We start from the raw sequence: 9,939 nt of genomic DNA, 5'->3' as shown, positions 1-9,939 counted from the left end.
AAGGTGTAATTTTTTTTGTATTAGCCCTGTGACAGACAGGCAACTACATAGATTTAAAACACATTAGCTGTCTGGACACACACCCTCAAATTAATTGTGGGGGAGTTTGCCCAATCAGCCTACATGGGCTTTGGGGACTTGAAGTAGTATTCAACCATGTACCTAAAGGGAACCTGTGAGATTTCTGAGGTATCTGGCCCATTCCTGCAAGCCATTCAGTCCCTTTAAAGCTGCAGAGAGAGCTTGGTCTACATTCTTGGCAGTAAGTTGGACTCATTCCTGGTGGGTGTTGAACTTGCCAGAGCTGTCCTTTGTCACCCATTCTGTTCATAATTTTTATGGACAGAATTTCTAGGCAGAGAGAAGTGGCAGAAGGCTTCCACTTTGGTGGTCAAAGGATCTTGTCTCCGCTTTTTGTAGATGATGTGGTTCTGGTGGCGTTTTTGGCCTCCAATTCACACAGGAGTGGTTAACAGGCAAGTGTGAGTCAGGGGGAAAGAGAATTAACATTTCCAAGTTTGAGGCCATATTTTTCAGCTGAAATAGAGTTTAAAGAATGTGTGGAGGAGGGAGTGGGAGATTGACAGACAAGTTGGTGTGGTGCCTGCAGTGATGTAGAAACTGTATCAATCCATTGGGGTGAAGAGAGAGCTGGGGTAAACGTGAAGCTGTCAATTTACTGGTCTGTGTATGTTCCTCCCTTTACCTTTGATCATGAGCTTTGGTTAGTAAGCAAAGAAATTAGAGAGTGTGAATGAAAGCAGTAGAAATGAGCATCCTCTGAAGGGTGTCTGGACTCTCTTAGATACAGGGTTGATGTGTTTTGGGTATCTGACTAGAGTGCCTCCTGAGCACTGTGTTCTGCGTATGTCCTACCATGTAGAGGCACCGAACAGACCCAAAACATTCTGGAGAGATTATATTCCTTTGTGGTCTGGGAATGCCTTGGTGTTCCCCTGAATATGCTGGAGGAGATGGCTGAGGAAAGGGGGGATTGGACTTCTCTGCTTAGGCTGGTGGCTCATGAACTAACCCCAGATAAGCAGTAGAAAAAGTTTGGATGGGTGGATGGACATCAGCTGCCTTCTTCAGGATGTGTAAAAAATGTCCTAAAACAGTGAACAGTACCAGACCTTGTATAAGCCGGGCAGAGTGAGTATCCAGCAAACTGTAATGTCATGCTTCAATAAAGCTGTTTTGGTCAGAGCAGCCAGCAGAGGACAAGAAATGAAATGCAGACATGGGGACATCATTTGTTGGATCAATGATGTATGCAAGATTTTGTGAAGTGCTCCCCTTTGAAATCCATGAAGCACACCTGAAAAGTCTAGTATGGTTTATAATTTGATTTTTATTCCAAATCGTATTATGAAAAAGAACAGATGGATATTCTACAGCAAAAGAGATGGTACCAGCAGAAAGTGGGGCTTAATATTTGCCAAATTTATAGAGCTTTTCATTTATTGATGTTTATATTGAGTGAAATTGGCACAGACATTTATCTCTTTATGTAAGTTTACTCTTAGTCTTTGTATGCAGAAGTGTTTACATAGGCCCAATCATGAGTTTAAAGTGATCTGGGAGCTCACTTGGGGTTTATTGGATTTACTCAGTTAAACTGAGAACCTGTACGAGTACAAATACAAAACCGTGGAGTCCAACAGCTGTTCAAGCAATAACACTGGCATTTGGATTAGTAATAGAATCATTACCCTTAGTATAGTAATACTATTATATTTAACTAAATGTATTATATTTCACAAAATTACAGAAGAATGTGATAGGTCTTCTGCCTTAACAACACAATATTTATCACTAAAGCTGCAGTGGGATGCAGCAGCTTTCCAAGAGAATAAAAACAATGAGTTCACTAAATTATCTTAGTAAAGACTGTTAAAAGATCAGATTTGTTAAAAAAAAAAGAACATCCTTCTGTGTAAATGAGAGATGAACAATTTTAATTTACATTCATTACATAAATATGCTAACATCAACAAAATGTATTATATTATATTATATTATTTCTGCATATATTAATGCATTATATATTTACCTTGTGATATAAAACCTATATCTATTTTCAACACAGTTAATATTCACAGATGTGACAGATATAGTGACAAAAGTTAAAATAAAATAAAAAGGAAAAAGGAAATTGGAAATACATATATTATCATTTTTTCATATATAAAAAAAGATGCATGACTTTTATCGTTATTTTTACAACTAATTATATATATATATATATATATATATATATATATAATCATAATGTATAAATGTTATACCTGTAGGAATGCTATATAGCATACATAGCTTTCTATTCATACTGAAGTCACATTCACATTTCTGGTTGAATACATAGGATAACAGCTGCATTTAACTGATAAGGCATTTAAGGAACAAACCTGATGGCAGCACTGAGACCAAAGACTAGTAAAATAGATTGACTGTATAAATCCCATGTGGCGCTTTCCATATCTTAATAGACCAGAGAGAGGCCAATGATTTACAACACAACAAGCTATGGTGGTCGGTTTGTGTGTGTATGGATGGTGCATGTTTGTGTGTTTGGCAAGCTCAGGACTTTCCTGTGCAGAACGTCAAATTCCTTTTCCCAAGTTAAGAAAAACAGCTCCGGCATGGCACATCTGCTCAGAGCCATAGGAGAATCTGGTGATAGGCAAAAAAGAAGCTATCTTCTGCCACTCTCCACCCACTCACATATTTCAAACTTTGAACTGTTGACAAACTACTCACTGTTTTTATCCTCTAATCCACAGATAAAGTGACAGCGAATCCCACAGTAAGTAAGTTGTATGGTTTTTTTATGTGAAGGCACTAAATTTATAGATTAAAAAAAATGAAAATCTAATCATTTATTTATAATCACATATTTCTTACATTTCGTACACATCATACATACTTTTTTATCTATGATGCCTATTGGTTTAAAACATCTGACAGGATATATATACATGAATACCAAGATGACTTGACCAAGATGAAATCGTCTTGAAATGTTCTAGGCACTTTAAACAATAAAAACTACATATACCTTCACCTAGGCTGGTTACCTTGGCCGCCAAAAAATCTGAAGAGGGTGTTGCGGATGACTTCACATTTTTACTAGACTTGTACCCAGGCTCATTGTCTTATATGTCCCACATGCCAGAAAACATGCCTGCTCCCAAGTCAGATCAAGGTCTACTCAAGCCACTTCCTGTCAACTCTGTTCTATTCCACAATGACAGCCACATGAAGAGCAATATCATCGTCAGTATATCTTGGTTGTGTGTAACTATGCTACACAATTTTCAGAAGCTTTCCTTCACATCTCCCACTGTTGTGCATGTACTGGTACAGCTTTTCTCCAGATGATACCAGATGAAATTCTGATAGTCCGGGGAACCAGTTTTACCTCCAATTTGATACAACTCCTCCAAAACCAGCTGGGCATCTCAGCAACCATGATATCACCTTACCAACCACAGACTGATTGCCTGGCGGGAAGGTTCTACCAGACCCTAAAGAGCATGTTGCAGAAATACATATCAAACACATACAAAGATTGTAATGGCTGTCTTTTCTGCTGTTTGCATACAGAGAAGTTCCTGAGGCATCTTTTGATGGGTGGGATGCACCATAGAGTAAGTCAATATCTATCTATCTATCTATCTATCTATCTATCTATTCTTAGACAGGACTTTAACACAAAGTACAGCTTTATTGCTGAAGCAAGTCAATACTAGGCACAGAACACACAGCCGGGTATGAGGGGGAACGTGACACAGGACAGAGGGAGACGCAGATGACAGAAAAAAGGGGCAGAGGGGAACATTGAATGACATGCAATGAGGGAAACAAGACAAAAGGACTCACACAAACACCCATAAACACAGAAACACAGGAGGGACACAGAGGACAAAGACACAAGGGGAGCCTAAACGTACAAAAAGCAAACGTAGCATAAACTCAGGGTTACTAAAGGAACGTTAAATAATAAACCATAGTACAAAACAACACCAAAACACAGGAACTCAAAAACACTGGGTCAAAAGGACCCAGAACTATGCCATAATATGCCTAAAGGATGCCTAGGATCACAAAAAGTGAGGTACAGTCTTTCTTAGGACTGGTTGGTTGTGCTGCAGTTTGCAACACTTGCAGCCCCAATCACAACTCTGACTAGTAAGAACCATAGAAACCATATTACATCAAAAGGACAACCTGAGAAAGCTTTCAATACCTTGAAATACCTGTGTACCTCCCTAGTTCTCAGGAGAACTAACTTCAGCAGGACATTTCTAGTATAAGTCCTGCTGAACCCAGTGACAGTAATGTTAAAGAGTGACATGATTATAAAGTTATAGAGGTTTGAGTACATCCCACATGGAAAAAAACCAAAATGTCTCCAAACCTCACACTAAAGATTTGTACAGTGGGGATGTTCTGTCACCATGCAACTGTGTTCTGTTTAAATAGATTTTCCCTGAGAAAGTTGCTCTTTAGTGCCTCCTTCTGGCATGACCTGGTACAACGTGCGCAAATCTATCTCTGTTCTATGATGCCATGAGAAAGTGCCTGTTATTGTTTGGGGAAAGACACCTCCCATTCTCCTGTTCTCTGCTGTAGTGACAATTGTTCCCCTTAAGATGGTCTTTAAGGGCATTGTCGTTTTACCCTACGTCAAAAGGCCTAAGTAAAGGGAGTGAAGTCAAACCCTCTTGTCTGCGTGGTCATTTTGAAGAGGAGTTTAGTCTGAATGTCGACTCTAGCAAGGCGTTAGAGGCAGAGGACATTACAGTAAAACGACACCCTCTCAAAGAACTGTCTCATGAGGAACTGCACGGCAAATAGAGCTATCCTCTAGAAACAGCTCAGCTCTAAAATTCAGCTGCAGATGTTGGCAAAATCCACTCGACAGCAACATGTCACAGAGAACCAGCGCATCAATGAAAACCAGATCTAACGCTCCTCCAGGCATTCTAGGAGTTCAGCCGCAAGTAAGGCAGCTGCCGCACAAGCACGTGCAGAAGCTGAGGCAGCTAAGGCTGAAGCAGCATTTGTGGATAAGGAGAATGATCTGAAGTTGCAGCAAGCAGAACTGGAAGCTTCTATGCAGCTTTGAAAAATGTGTCTCGAAGCGTCGTTGGATAAAGTACGCATGGACAAAAGGGCTGCAGCTGCAGAAGCAAAGGCAAAAGTTTCGGAAGCTGCAGCGATTAAGGATAATAACGAGACTCTTAGTGAAATAGACGTTCCTGCTGATGACCCAGTAAGGCGCACAAGGGGATATGTGAAGGGTGCCACATGTGGCAGCCAAACCACGCCCATTCTAGAAACCTCCAATGATAACACAGAGATGAAGCTCCCTCAGCATTCACCGACCATAGACTCTTACCCCAGGATCTTTACGCCAGGATCTGATATACATACTCAACCAAGCCCCAAGTCAGTTGCAGTACCACACATCCAAACACGAACCACACCTACAGTAGCAAATCTAAAGGAACATTTCCCAGGCAAAGCAGAGCAAAGTGATACCTACACCCCTAAACAAGAGCCAACGGTCAATTATGCACAACAGCCTCTGGACAGTGGCTGCACCGGCACCGCCTACATTACAACCCCAGACAACTTCAGTCACCCACATGAGATCACATACCAGGAAAGGGGCCCACTGTACGCTCCACTAGAAATGGAGCAGAACATGTCAGACCTTGTTAGATTTATGGCTCAATGTGAACTGGTGTCTACAGGGCTCATTCACTTCAATGACCGTCCCGAATGCTATAGAGCCTGGAAAGCATCGTTTATGAATACCATCAGGGGCCTCAACCGCTCACCAAGTGAACAGCTTGACCTCCTTGTAAAATGGCTAGGTAAGGACTCAGCTGAACATGCCAGCTGTTTAGCTGAGTCCTTACCTTAACCCAATTTCCTTCGGGATGAATAAAGTATGATCAATCAATCAATCAATCAATCAATCAATCAATACGATCTGTGTATGCGAACCAACCAGCAAACGGACTGAGAGCTATGTGGGATAGGCTCAATGAATGCTATGGTGCACCAGAGGTCATCGAGGTCCACCATAGGCAGAGGACATTACAGGGGACTAAATGTCACTTCACTTATTGTAAGTAAATGCTGACTTATATATATATAGAGTGAAAAGTTTGGGCATAATGAAAATGAAAAGGAAAAAGTATTTAATATTGTCCAGCTATCGAGCAATAACCTGCAAGAGAATGAGTAAAAATGCTGCTTCATATCACTCATGTGGGTGTTACCCAAGAGAATCTGTCCTGATTTTCTGAGACCTTTGATCTGGGATTACACAGGGACTGCTGAGGAGAGAACTAAGTGATTGGCCTGGGAGAGCTCATGGTGCAGCCTGGGGTGGTCCAGGCCTCTGAAGTCAATTCTGCTGCTGAAACTACTGCAAAGACTGAGAACGATTGAACTGAAGTGTGAAAATATTCACAAAACTGTTATATACTCTTGGCATGATTTAATCATATGAAACTATTTTCCAAGTTTCCTTTCTTACTTTATTTTACTGATAGCATTTGATTAAAAGCATTACAGCATGAGGTTACCAAAAAAGGATAACGATAAAAATTCAAAAACATATGTCATGTTCACCGAAACAAAAAGTCGTGTTTTCCAAAAGGATTGGAGGAAAAACGCATTAAAATGGTAGAACCTATTCTTACACAGCCTCGGGCTTGACAGCTTACTGTAGTATAAAGAAGATGTCACCTCCCCTCAAACCAAAGGCTTTGTATAAAAAATTTCACAATATGTGTGTCACACAACTTGCCACAAGTCTTTTAGACTGAAGGGTGAGATGCCTCCTGGGATCACCTTACAATACTGCGCTTGGCAACTTCAATTTTTTTCTATTCACAAAAATCCTACTTGATGCAACCCCCAACCCACACCACCCCAAAAGATAAATAAATAAAGGTGTTTTTTTTAATCTGTATTTCTTTTCAGTTAAACTCAAAGTTCTTGATGACTTTATTTTATCTATAAATAAAGTAGAATGTACTCAAATTGATCACATTTCAAAAGTATCTGATAAACTGTCATATTTCCAGCTGTGAAACAGATACTTCTAATTTAACCGATTGTCTATGTAACGCTGCAACCTACTCTTTATATCCAGTGATTGCTTTGTGTTTATTAGGTACATTAGAGCTGTTGGTTAAAGTTTCCCAACACTAAAACATAGAAAACAAAATGTTCAGACCCACTCACTTGAAACCATCTGGTAACATTCAAAACATGTATTTAAACAGAAACTGAAACATTTCATGAGGTCATTTTGATTATGATGGTAGCATTGCGTCTCAAACAAGGTAAAAATAAGCAATAAGAGGCTGGAAAAACAAATGTATGACCTTATAGTCTGAACAATGTGTCAAGCCGATACCAAGTTTTGGACTCAAAAGCAGAGCAATGACTTTATTTATCATGGGAAACTTGGGCAACAGGTAATCACGAGACATGAGCTTCACAAGGGAAAGATTCACTGAAAGAGAGGAGAACTGGGTTAATCTACTTGTTCTATATTAGTGAGTATGGAGGATGTTTTGCTGAAGAATGAGATGGGTTGAATGACTTGTGAAACAGAGATAGCCAGGTGAGTGTCCAGTGGAGCAAGAGTTTGGAAGCAAACCCAGTTTTGTCCTTTCCAGACACTGGAGAATGGTGATGAGTAGAAGCGCAGGCAGGTGAGTGTAAGATATTCGTCAAAGAACCAGGCGAGAAACCACGTAAGTAAACAGGTAAGATGCCGATACTCAGCCTAGGGTTTGGACAACTGGAGACAGAGATTCCAAAGTTAACACAAAGAAAGGCTGAACAACAAGGTTGCAAAATGAGCACTAATTTCCCACAAAAGGGTAACAGACAATCTGGTGGTGAATAGCGGCTCGAGCTGGTCCTTAAATGCTGGCACAAAAATTGGAGCTGATGACACACAGGTGTGTCGTCATCCTCCCTCCGCCCAGCACGGTGGAACCTGGATTCAGGAGCAGGAACGCAAAAACACTATTCACAACCGGACACTCAGCCTGGACTATGACACAATGAAAATATATATTTGACACAAAAAAGGTCAAATAATGCTTAATTTAATCCTCGTGGTAGTGTGAAATACAGGAGATAATCCTCTGATCCAGTAGATTAAGGTCAGGCTTTTAGGTGTTGGCATGTACCAACACGGTTAAGTGTTTAAAGAGTGACACATTTTTCAAATTCACATAATGCTACATACAGTCAACATATTAACCTTTGTAAGACTTAAATCTATGATCCGTTTGTTTGTCAGAGAATTATATTCTGAACATGTAAATTTTCCACAATGTCAAGCATTACAAGCACGGTGCTAATTTTTTCAGTTTTTATTAACTTATTCATTTATTTTCAGAGTTTTATTTTATCTTGAAAAAAGGTTCATAACTAAATGTTTACTGTGTTTTGTACTGCAAGTCTTATGTTGGTACATCTAAGGTGGGTTGTTTCAGTTAACCCTTAACTGTGCCATAAACGGGTCACCACTCCTGGGAGGTGATTATTCTCTTGCCTGGTTAATGGTCCTTACTGACAGCACTTAATAAAAATTAATGGCCAGCTTTGGGACACTATGCACAAAAATAGGGCACAAACTGTATTTCCTCTGCTTTAAAATCACTATATTCAGAAACTAAACACAGGGCCGATTTAGATAGCTACATTGAGACAGAAAGAAGGGATGTTAAGAGTTTACAGAATCGTACCAGTGTGTTTGGAGACCACGCCAATAGAATTCAAAATTAAATCAAGCCAACCTGCAGTAACACAACAAATTTTCTTAATGAAAAGAACTCCATGAAGTATTTCTGTTTAATAATAACAAATTTCAAATGTTGGCCAAGCCTCTGATGAACTGCCTTGGCAATATTCTTGCTTCATCATCCACTCATTGGTTGGCCAAGCTGGCTGCAGATAGAGAGCAACATCCTCTAGAAGGGATCATCCTCAGTCCTAAGCCTGTGAGAATCCCATTAATGAGAATTATTAGATGTCTTGAAATGCTGTGATCCCCACAACATGGGCTGGATCTGCAGCCTCTCAACTTGACTTGTCACTGAGATTTTCATTACTTTCCTTGCTGACAGGTCTTGTGTATGCAGCTACCCAGAAAGATCCACTTCTTCTTCTTCTTCTTCTTCTTCTTCTTGGTGTTGTTGTTGTTGTTGGTGGTATTAATAATGTTGCTTATGTTATGCTATTGAAAGAAAAATAGCCAATAACTTTTATAAGTAGGAAAATAATTGTGTCACATTCAATTCAGTTTGCACCAGTTCACAACAATAATAAGATAAAACCCTGTGGTAGCTTAGAGAGAAAGCCAATGACTGCCCCTAACCTAGTGTATGATGACAGTCTGGTTAAAAACTCCTTTCTGACAGAACGAGACCCGCAGCAGATCCTAGCTAAAGGAGGGCTGCTATCTGCCTTGAGTGACTGAGGTGAGAGGAAAGCCAAGCAAAGACTTTATATTTACTTTGTTACAATGCACACATATATTCATGACTACTATAGAGATTATTTATCTGATCAGCTTCTACATTGTCAAAGGCTGAGGAAGTAGTAAACATGGTTTAGTGCTTAGATCTTCGTAGCACACAATCACAATGACGAAAAATACATTAGTTTCTAAGATGCATTTTTGCCTGAATAGTTGTTGTGTTTCCCTTTTAATAATGATTGATTTTGGTGTTGTGAATTTACAAGCACTGCATAAGTGGATTAGCCAATCACCCAAGAAAAGCATATTATTAAGCATTCCCTAAGGTTTTTCTGTTTTGCAAAGTGTGAAGCCTTCGTGAATGTGCAAATAAGGTGAAAATGTGGTAATTTGTATTCAATTTAATATTTTAC

The sequence above is a fragment of the Pelmatolapia mariae genome, linkage group LG7, assembly GCF_036321145.2.
Source record: "Pelmatolapia mariae isolate MD_Pm_ZW linkage group LG7, Pm_UMD_F_2, whole genome shotgun sequence".
NCBI classification, from domain to species: Eukaryota; Metazoa; Chordata; class Actinopteri; order Cichliformes; family Cichlidae; genus Pelmatolapia; species Pelmatolapia mariae.
Note: the sequence above shows the minus strand (reverse complement) of the source record.